The sequence below is a fragment of the Ovis aries genome, chromosome 23, assembly GCF_016772045.2.
Source record: "Ovis aries strain OAR_USU_Benz2616 breed Rambouillet chromosome 23, ARS-UI_Ramb_v3.0, whole genome shotgun sequence".
NCBI classification, from domain to species: domain Eukaryota; kingdom Metazoa; phylum Chordata; class Mammalia; order Artiodactyla; family Bovidae; genus Ovis; species Ovis aries.
In genome coordinates, this window is record NC_056076.1 from 47,164,811 (window position 1) to 47,176,134 (window position 11,324).

The following is an 11,324-nucleotide window of genomic DNA, read 5'->3' on the forward strand; positions in this document are numbered from 1 at the left end:
GCCCTGAAGAGACAGCAGAGCTGGAAGAGCCATCTTCTTTAAAGTAAGAAGCAGAGGGGAAAGCGGGTGAGAACCCGGGGATGATACAAGTAGGCAGGAAGAGCTCTCAGGTGGTTGACTGCATCCCTGGGACACAGGTGGATGGGGGCACATCTCTCTCTCCTAGCTAGCTCCCTCCGACATGCACTGTGAGAGCTTGGGTCACCGGGCCTGGGTGTTGGTCCTGGGTCTGCCTCAAATTCATTGTGTGACTTTGGCCACGTTCCTTCTCTGGTCCTGAGTTTCTCCTCAATATGTGGGGCAGGGAGGCAAGAGGAAGCCTCAAGCTTTACTGCCTACAGCTGGACAATGTGGGATGAAGGTATCAGTGTAACACGTACACAGCCCTCTACCTCAATTTCGTCTTCTCTCACGTCTTCTGTAGCCTGCCAATCCCTGCTGGGTCTGTCTCCCAAAGCTGCCAGGAGTACACCAGGCTGTCCAGCATTACCCTGTTAAATGCTGGTCCCCCTTAGGGGTAGTGCTGTCAGCAGGCAGAGGGATGGCAAAGATGACTCCTGAATTCCCTCCAGCTTCTAGGTATTAGCTCCTTAGCTCCTCTTATTTCCCAGACCCCTCCTACTCCATGTCAGCCATCTCTGCACACAAGGAATAAACATAAAAAATAAACCCCGAGTGAGCCCAGAACTGCAGTCAGTTGCTGGCCAGTGGCAGCTGCTGATCAAGGAGCACTGAGGACTGCCACTGGGCAAACTGGAGAAAAGTGCATTTCCCACGTGGTCAGCTGTCGGCATGTCCGGACCCGAGGCCGACGCAGAGGCAGGAAGGCGCAGAGACGGTGTGCCAGCTGGGCCCAGGGATCCGTCAGCCAGGATGGCTCCAGGCCCGCCCTGTTCCTTCCCAAGCCCGATCAGGGCTTCCCTCAGGGAGCTGGAACCTGGGTCCCAAGTGAGGGAGATGCAGAAGGCAGGGAAAGCAGCACCAGGGGTAACAGTGAGGTAGGTCCAGGGTTCAGGAGCAGCTGCCTACCCTTGGGCAAGAGCATTAATCATACCAAGCCTCCACTTCCTCATCTATAGAAGGGGAAACACAGTTGTGAAGACCCGTAGGGCTGAGAGGGTTCATGAGTTAAGGAGAATGCCTGGCAGTGATAAACATAATCCAGGAACATAATCCATGTGTCCTGTTCTTTCCCACTCATCTGTCTAACAGGTACTTCCCTCCACCTGCCCGCCCACCCCACCCCATGCATGGCCTGGGGTCACAGACCAGGAAAAGAAAGAAGTGAGAAGTGACTGGGAGGAATTCACAGAGAAAGAAAGAACAGCTTCCATTTACCGGATACTATAGGTGATCTGCGCTCTGCTAAATGCTCTGTAGTCTTTACTACCTCACTGAAAGTCCTCAGCAATCCTAGAGCAAGAAATTGAGACGCTGAGAAGTTACTAACTTGCTCAAACTGAGTTTTGACTTTGAATAATGTTAATGGTTTATGTATTCAAATTTAAATTAAGCCGGCCCTAAAATGGAATTCAAACAAACTACAGACAACTTCTGTAGAGTGCTGACTCTAGCCCTGCCATAGGATATACTCAAAGGACAAAAGAACTGCAAGAAAATCTTGAACTTAGCAGGCTTGTTGTTGGTAATGGTAGTGGAATGAGTTCCAAAATAATTCCGTGTGTGTTGTAGGACTGAGTAAATCAGTATGTACTGTTGATGTTTAGAAAAAAATCAGGGCTATCAAATGGAAGAAAAGAGCTATAAACATGGAATGGGAGGACAAGAACCCTGTTGTGTGGTTTAGAATTAGAGGTGTCATTATGAATTCGTGATTTAAAAATATTTACGTATTTCTTACCACTCTCCACTAAAAGGAACAAGAAGCAACAAGACTCCAATAGTTATGACCACAGCTAATGTGCACTAAACAAAGCAGGGCTGGGGCAGCCAAAATACAAGGCAAGTCTGGAAGATGATGTTTTACCAGATTACAGGGGGACAAAAAGGACAAGGGAACCGGGGGATTCAGCTGACCAAACCTGGGGCAATCTGAGCACCAAAAAGAAAAAGACAGCAGAAATGAGGAACACATAATACAGCCACTGGGTGAAAAGCTGTTAGGGGATAGTAGTTAACCCTTGAACAACGCGGGGGGTAATTTATGCATAACTTACAGTTCACCCTCCACATCCAGGGTTCCTCCACATCCTTGGATTCAACCAACCACCAACTGTCTAGCACTGTAGTATCTACTACTGAAAAATATCCAATTATATGGACCCACGCAGTTCAAACCCACACTGTTCAGGGATGTTTAATCACTCAGGCTCAAATAATCACCCACAAATTAAGGTTCTCCATTAACTACAAATGAGATACTTTCCAGATACTTTTACAGTGGAGAAAATGGCCAAATAATCCCTTAACTGCCGGGAGCCAGCGTGAGGAACTCCTCCCATGGCAAAGGTCATGAGGAAGGAGGCTTCGGCATACACAAAGGCGGATCGAGCCTCAGGAAACCCCCTGTTCCCGAGCATCTACCCTCAAAACCAGCGTCTACCTACTTTACTGTTTCATGCTCTCACCTATACCTCTGACTTTACGGGGGCTGACCCCCATTACCTCTCTCAGAGAAGGAGTTAACTTACAGCTCCAAGTCAATAAAAATTCCTGGGCGTGACAAGAGCAGTTCAATTTACGAACTCCTCTGAAGGTTATCTAGCCTGCCTGTATAGGTTCGTCTGGCCACATGTGATTGTTTGCAGCCTCCCAGCCATGAGAGGCATGAGATGTTTTAGACTTACTAAAGGCAGATTCTTTTGGGAAGTTAGAAATTATTGGTATAGTGGGTTGGTTAGGAATTATATTGTTGAAGGGTTTTTCATTTGTTGTGCCAATAATTGCTGCTAATTCCCTGCCCTTGGTGTGACAAGGGTGTCTCAGGTCAAACCTCTCTGCCAGCAGACTAGCTTGTGTGACAGGATTATCCATATTCCTGCCACTATGCACATGATTGTTTACTACCTCTCAACCATAAACAGCACAGAGAGTTTGGAGTATTTTGAAAATCTTAATTAGCATAGGGCTTTTTCTCATTGTTGAGTCAATGACTGCCGCCAGGCCTCCATATCCTTAGGCACCTGGGAATATATTAATTAATGTATTTGGAATATAGAAAAGGAAATATAGTAGTTTTTGATGTTAGCAATACTAGACTTTTTGATTTAATGAATTTTCTCTTTTGTTATAGATCACTGTACTTTGTTATAAATCACTGTGTCCTTGCTATGTAAAAATGTAACTTTATCACTATCTTAAGACTAAATAGATCTTTAGGGGAACATTGGTGAAGGGTTTTCATTTGTTGGGCTGATGTTTGCTGCTAAATCTCCATATTCCCTGCCCTTATAATGAATATAACTAGCATATAGGAGAAATAAGTATTAACCTTTAGGATTAATGTTAACCTCAGGTTAAATAAATTCCTTTCTTGATTGTAACCCAATACACCCTCACCCTAAAGGAATGCAGCTTTATTTGGAGGGTGGTGCCTGGTTTAAGAAAAAACACCCTTGGAAAAATAAGTTTTCTGGTTATCAGAAAGAAAGGGTCGTAAAATGTCAGCAGGTCTCATGGCCAGAAGATGATGTAAAACCCCTAAGACCTTTTTTTTATACATTTATGTGAAGCACCTGATTTTGATGAAGGTCAGGACTGCTGACCCCCTGCGTGACTCTGTATTCATCCCTATGTATAACAAAAGGTATATAAGCAAACCTGAAAAATAAAGAAATGGGATCAGTTTCTGGAAAGACTGATTCCCCTGTGTCATTTCTTTCTTGCTCCCCATTTTTCTGGCTGAATTTCCATCTGGTACGTGGGTACTCACCAAGCCTGCTAATTTTGCCTGGGCTTCTAAGATCGGACTGGGGAGGCCTCAGTGCCTCCTCTCCTTCGGGAGAACGGAAAGACACCTGTGGCCTACGTAGGTGGTGATTGGTATTCCAGGTAAACCAAGTTATTCAGCCCCTTTTTCTCCACTAATTTTCCAATCTCTCTCTATATCTGTAATTAAATAAGTTTTTTCCTAGGACACTGATTCCGTCCCCACTTTCGAATCACCCTGGATCCACCGGGGCTGGACCCCAGCACTTAACCAAATGATTAAATTAACACCCTTAATAATGGGAGAAACTGACATTACATGTTTCCTGGGAAGACCTTTGTAGTAGTTCTGCCTTTGCAGAATTTCTGCCAAAAATGTTTAACACAAATCAATCATGGCAATTCCAAATTCTATAAAACTGGCTTGAACTTAAAAAAAAAAAAAAATCAATATCATAAAAGACAAAGAAGAGGCTGGGGAACTGTTTCAAATTAAAGATATGTGGAGAGACATGACAAATAAGTGCAATGCATGAGAGAGACATAAAACAAATAGAGCAAAATATTAACAATTAGAAAATTGTGGTGAAACGCATATGACTTTCATTGTACTATTTTTTTTTTTTACAAATTTTCAACTTCTGGAGGAAAATAAATTTTAAAAAGATCTCTTTTAAAAATGGGCTAAAAAAATAAAAAATAAAAATAAAAATGGGCTGAAGGCACGAGATGTTTTCATATCTAATAATAATCGTAATATAAAAATGAAAGTTGTATGTTTAGCCAGCCCCTAGTTTAAGATTAGAAAGAACACTGCTAATACTGCCGAGCCTCTTATATAAGCCCCTTTAGTTACATTTCCTTCCTACCTCCCAGAAGCAATTAACATAATGAATTTTGTGATAATCATTTTCTTGCTTTTCTTAATATTTTTACTTGTCACACAGCTTTAAATTAATGTCTTTTAACTCTATAAAAATGAGATCATAATTTTTCAGCTTTCACATTTTGCTCAACATTGTATTTCTGAAATTGATCCACATTGATGCCTGTCATTTTCCATCAAAACAAACACCAAATTTCCCCACTGGGATTCTGACTAGAACTGCACTGGATCTACAGAGCAGTATTGAGAGAACTGAACTCCCTACTATACTGAGCCATGGAACTTCTTTAAGATGATAAAAGAGTATTTGCTGCTGCTGCTGCTGCTGCTAAGTCACTTCAATCGTGTCAAACTCTGTGCGACCCCTACAGATAGCCAACATTAGACTTATCAGTAATATACTTATAAGTATATAACTTACACTTCTTACTATGATATCATGTATCAGTAATAAACTAAAAACAATGAGACAGCGAAAGACACAAGGATGTTACTTCCATCACTTCTATTTAACATTGCAAATGATATCTCAGCTAATGCAGTACAAGAAAAAGGTATAAGGATTGGAAAGAAGAAACAAAACTAACATTACTCATGATGAGTTGATTGTATATACAAAAATTCAGGAGTCTAAAACAAAGTAAAAAAGTATAGCAATTAACACTGGAAAATCACTATGTCACAATTAGAAAACTAATTTTTTAAAAGGTATCACTTACAGTAGTGTCAGAAAATACAGTTACCAGAAAGTCTAACAAGAGTCACTTCCATGGCAAAATTACAAAACCTCAATGAAAGACACAAAGAAGACTTAAATATATAGACAGATCCTTTAAAGGACCGAATATTATATAAACTTTCCTTTTTAATGACCAGGAGATTTAAAGCAATTTCAATCAAAATCCCACAAGGGTTCTGTGGAACTTGATAAGCTGATTCTAAAACACACACCAGTACAAAGAGCCAAGATACTTCAGCCAAGACTGAAGAGAAAGAAGATGGGAGCCTTGCTTTTCCTAATATCCAGACAATTAATCAGGTCTTGTAACTAATTAAGATGTTGAGGTATTAGCAAATGAAGAGACAAACTGATCAACAGAACAGAATAGAGAACCAAAAAAACGACCCTTTTTGGGTCCTAACCCCAACCAGTGTGGAAGCTTGATATATGACAGAGATAGTATTTCAGATCAGTGAAGAAAGAAAAATGACTATCTGTAGCAGAAAAAAAAATGAAATTAGACTCCTATATCACACTACATGTGATGTAGTGTGTCCCAAATGGCTCAGTAGTAAAGAATATGCCTGCCAATGCAGGAGATGCGGCTAGAGACTCGGGTTTGAGCCCTGGGTTGGGAAGATGCCCTGAAGAAGGAAATGGCAACCCAATTCAGTATTCTCGCCTGGAAAATCCCATGGACAGAGAAGACTAAAGGGCTACAGCCCAGGAGATCACGAAGAGTAGGACACAACTTAGCAACTGGGCATGCATCGTCATACTACAGAAACATTTTCCCCCCAAGATTAAAAAACCACATGTTTAAGGGAAAACTGTAAAACTTTCAGATAGGAGAGTATCTTCATGAACTGAGGGTAGGAATGGCTTTCTTGAGATATAAAAGCATAAAGGAATAAAGGAAAAAACAGATATTTCAACAGTACTGTGAAAAGAGAAAGAGAATAGAAATATATAGAGTGAAAAATAGATTTGCAACCCATGTCAGAAAGGATCAGAGTCCAGGAAATATAAGCTATAAATATTAAGAAAAAGATAAACACTTAATAGCATGTTAATAGCATTAAAAAATGACATAAGATCTCAATATACCCTTTACAAAACAGCAAATCTGAAACGAATTATACAGCGGAAGTGACAAATAGATTCAAGGCATTAGATCTGATAGGTAGAGTGCCTGAATAACTATGGACAGAGGTTCATGACATTGTACAGGAGGCAGGGATCAAGACCATCCCCAAGAAAAAGAAATGCAAAAAGGCAAAATGGTTGTCTGATGAGGCCTTACAAATAGCTATGAATAGAAGAGAAGCAAGGCAAGGGAGAAAAGGAAAGATATACCCATCTGAATGCAGAGTTCCAAAGAATAGCAAGGAGAGATAAGAAAGCCCTTCTCAGCGATCAATGCAAACAAATAGAGGAAAACAACAGAATGGGAAAGTCTAGAGATCTCTTCGAGAAAATTAGAGATACCAAGGGAACATTTCACGGAAAGATGAGCACAATAAAGGACAGAAATGGTATGGACCTAACAGAAGCAGAAGATATTAAGAAGAGGTAGCAAGAATACACAGAAGAACTGTACAAAAAAGATCTTCATGACCCAGATAACCACAATGGTGTGATCACCAGCCTAGAGCCAGGCATCCTGGAATTCGAAGTCAAGTGGGCCTTAGGAAGCATCACTACAAACAAAGCTAGTGGAGGTGATAGAATTCCAGAGCTATTTCAAATCCTAAAAGATGATGCTGTGAAAGTGCTGCACTCAATATGCCAGCAAATTTGGAAAACTCAGCAGTGGCCACAGGACTGGAAAAGGTCAGTTTTCATTCCAATCCCAAAGAAAGGCAATGCCAAAGAATGCTCAAACTACCACACAATTGTACTCATCTCACACGCTCGCAAAGTAATGCTCAAAATTCTCCAAGCCAGGCTTCAACAGTATGTGAACCGTGAACTTCCAGATGTTCAAGCTGGTTTTAGAAAAGGCAGAGGAACCAGAGATCAAATTGCCAACATCCGCTGGATCATCGAAAAAGCAAGAGAGTTCCAGAAAAACATCTACTTCTTCTTTATTGACTATGCCAAAGCCTCTGACTGTGTAGACCACAAGAAACTCTGGAAACTCTTGAAGAGATAGGAATACCAGACCACTTGACCTGCATCCTGAGAAATCTGTATGCAGGTCAGGAAGCAACAGTCAGAACTGGACACGGAACAACAGACTGGTTCCAAATTGGGAAAGAAGTACGTCAAGGCTGTATATTGTCACCCTGCTTATTTAACTTCTATGCAGAGTACATCATGAGAAACGCTGGGCTGGAGGAAGCACAAGGTGGAATCAAGATTGCCAGGAGAAATATCAGTAACCTCAGATATGCAGAGAACACCACCCTTATGGCAGAAAGCGAAGAACTAAAGAGCTTCTTGATGAAAGTGAAAGAGGAGAGTGAAAAAGTTGGCTTAAAGCTCAACATTCAGAAGACGAAGATCATGGCATCTGGTCCCGTCAGTTCATGGGATAGATGGGGAAACAGTGGAAACAGTGACAGACTTTATTTTCTTGGGCTCCAAAATCACTGTAGATGGTGACTGCAGCCATGAAATTAAAAGATGCTTATTTCTTGGATGCAAAGTTATGACCAAACTAGACAGCATATTAAAAAGCAGAGACATTACTTTGTCAACAAAGGTCCATCTAGTCAAAGCTATGGTTTTTCCAGTAGTCATGTATGGATGTGAGAGTTGGACTATAAAGAAAGCTGAGCGCCAAAGAATTGATGCTTTTGAACTGTGGTGTTGGAGAAGACTCTTGAGAGTCCCTTGGACTGCAAGGAGATCCAACCAGTCCATCCTAAAGGAAATCAGTCCTGAATATTCATTGGAAGGACTGATGCTAAAGCTGAAACTTCAATACTTTGGCCACCTGATGCAAAGAACTGACTCATTTGAAAAGACCCTGATGCTGGGAAAGATTGAAGGCAGGAAGAGAAGGGGACGACACAGGATGAGATGATTGGATGGTATCACTGACTTAATGGACAGGAGTTTCAGTAAACTCTGGGAGTTGGTGATGGACAGGGAAAGCTGGCATGCTGCAGTCCATGGGGTCGCAGAGTCCAACACGACTGAGCGACTGAATGGAACTGAACTGAATAATCATCAACATATCCTTTACAAAAGAGCACATAAACAAACGAAGATTTTTTTAAAAACTCATTGGTAACCAAGGATATGCAAATTTAAAGCATAATGAGATCACTGCAACAACAAAAAGATAGGCAAAATTTAAGTCAGAAAACATCAAAGGTTTTCAAAAGCATCTCCCTTTTATGGCTAAGTGAGAGAATAAACCAAACACTCATTTAGGAACCAATTTGGCATCACCATACTCTATGACCCAGGTATTAAATCCTAGAGATTTTTTCATATTCTGCCTTTAGATAAATGTCCAAAGCAGCACTGTGTGTAATAACCAGGTACTGGAAACAATACAAATGTCTATCAACAGCAGAATAAATTGTGGTGTATTCAAACACAGAATGCAAAAGGAGGTGGAAATGAATGACCACAATTGCATCATCCTAGGTAACTCTCCAAAATCTTCCATAGAGTGAAAGAAGCAAGTCACAAAAGAACACACGACATATTACAGCATACACAGGTGATAAAAACTACGAGGAGGGAATGATTAAGGCAAGAGTCACAGACAGTGATTCTTGCAGGGGCTGGGCGGGAGATGCACACCAGGAGCACAAGGGTGCCTCTAAGGTCTTCTTGACCTAGACAGTGAGTACACAGTGTTTTTAAATTATTTAAAACTGACGTGTTTTGCGTACTCTTGTGTAGATGACATATTTCGCAATAAAAACTAGTCTTGCTATGTTTTAGTCATTTCTCATACATTTAATAGTCATAAAAAACTAAAATTTTCCAATTAATGTACATCAGTATAACAGCCCTCATCAAGTATTTTAAAATAAACCTCTGGTTCTATCCGTCTTTCATAATGAATCTGCAAGGGGAGAGGTGGTTAAGGAGGAGAGTGCAGAGGCAATAAAAGATATTATGAGCTCTGATTAATCAACATTCCACTGCAAAATCCTTTCTTTTATAACAGTCTTCATCAGTTCAGTTGCTCAGTCCTGTCCAACTCTTTATGTTATTCTATTTCTGATCTTTATTGTGACCTTGAAATGGAGCATTACATCAATAACAGCACCAACTATAAACCTGCCTGAGAGGGGAAGAAGCAACTTGTTAGGCAAAAGACTAGATTGTTCCAAGTGACTCTATTTAGACGTGTGACAGTTAAAGGATTCTTTAAAATACACTGCATCACTAAAGGTAAGAATATGGTAAATCAACCCTGAATACTCATTGGAAGGACTATTGCTGAAGCTCCAATACTTTGGCCACCTGGAGCAAAGAGCTGAATCACTGGAAAAGACCCTTAGGCTGGGAAAGATTGAAGACAAAAGGAGAAGCAGGTGAGGATGAGATGGTTAGATAGCATCACCAACTCAATGGACAGGAATTTGAGAAAACACTGGGAGGACAGAGAAGCCTGGCATGCTATACAGTCCATGGGGTCACAGAGTTCCACCCGACTTAGAGACTTAACAACAAATCCGAACTACAAGTTAGTACTTGATAAACTGCAAGATCTTAGTATCACTCCAGAAAACTGCAAAGGCTTCAAAGGCGGTCCTTGTTTCTTCATATAAGTCCATGTCCCACCATCTCCCATGGCTTGAACAAGTTATGTGAGAGATACTTTACAAGAATCATAATCAATTGATACTGGTACATATTCAATGCAAAGAAGAAAGGTAAAAATTCTCTCTCATCCCCAAAAGAACTTTCAAGATACTTCAGAGAATATCTCCCCCTGAATATGCCTGGGGCTTCTCAATCCAAGTTCTTGTTATCCTCCAGAAGCTACTCTTCATCCTGCGACCCTTATGCGTGAATGGCAGCACCATCAACGTAGATGTAACCACCAGACCGTCTCAAGCCTCCCTCCCAATCAGTCAAAGGCCAAATCATATCATTGCTACCTCCTGTACCGTCTTAAATCCACTCACTTCCTTTCACTGTTAGCCAAATTATCTTGGCTTTTGAAATCATCATCTCTCATCTAGACTATACCAACAACTTTATGTCGTCTTTGCTTGGAATCATCTTCCTACTTCTAGCTCTTATAACTGGAACGATTCCACGAACAGGGCTCTTTCTGCATTAACTCAACCGCGATCCCCTCCTCCTTCTCCTGAGGAGGACAGATCACGCACCCTCCGCCAGCGCGAGGTTCAGCGCCTGGCAAACGCCAGACAGACGGGAAGGGACGCGGGCTTCGAAATACAGTCCAGGGGCAAGTTCCTGGAACGACCAGCGCCCCAGAGCCGCTCAACCAGAGCTAGCAGGCCGGGCGGAAGCGCTGCTGGGCGGTGCCGCGTCGAAGGCCGTCCGGGCCGAGAGGGCTGGGCGAGCCTCACCCAGCGAGCGCGCGGGTTGGTGCAGGCGCCAGGAGGGTGGAGGCCTAGAGATGCCACCGCTTATGTCCTCAGCTTCCTCACAAAGAAAGGAAGCCCCCAGACGGGCGGGCGCTCGCCCGTTCCACAGCGGCTCCTCACCGGGCTCGCAGAGCCGTTCTCAGCAAAGGCGAAGGCCTGGCTAGCGGAGAAAATCAGCACAGCCGCTCCCCTGCACCGTGTCCTTGCCCGGGACGCCCAGAGCGCCGGGAAAGCGTCCTGAAGACGCCGGAAACAGGACCTGGGCTGCGCCGGAAGTCCCGCCTCCCCGCAAACGTCT

The 11,324-nt window shown here is 42.3% G+C and overlaps 1 protein-coding gene across 3 annotated transcripts in view; it reads right to left on the reverse strand.

Moving 5' to 3' along the window:
• HDHD2 (haloacid dehalogenase like hydrolase domain containing 2) overlaps positions 1-11,274 on the reverse strand; it is a 46,145-nt gene extending 34,871 nt beyond the window's left edge. The window contains exon 1 of one of the 3 annotated variants that reach the window (XM_027960930.2): positions 11,147-11,274. The gene's annotated coding sequence lies outside the window, so the exon portion shown is untranslated. Of the gene's footprint in view, positions 1-10,804; positions 10,932-11,008 lie in introns of those variants that run through there. The other 2 variants (XM_060405266.1, XM_012103661.4) reach the window with 2 other exon arrangements.
• Between the last annotated feature and the right edge of the window lie 50 nt (positions 11,275-11,324).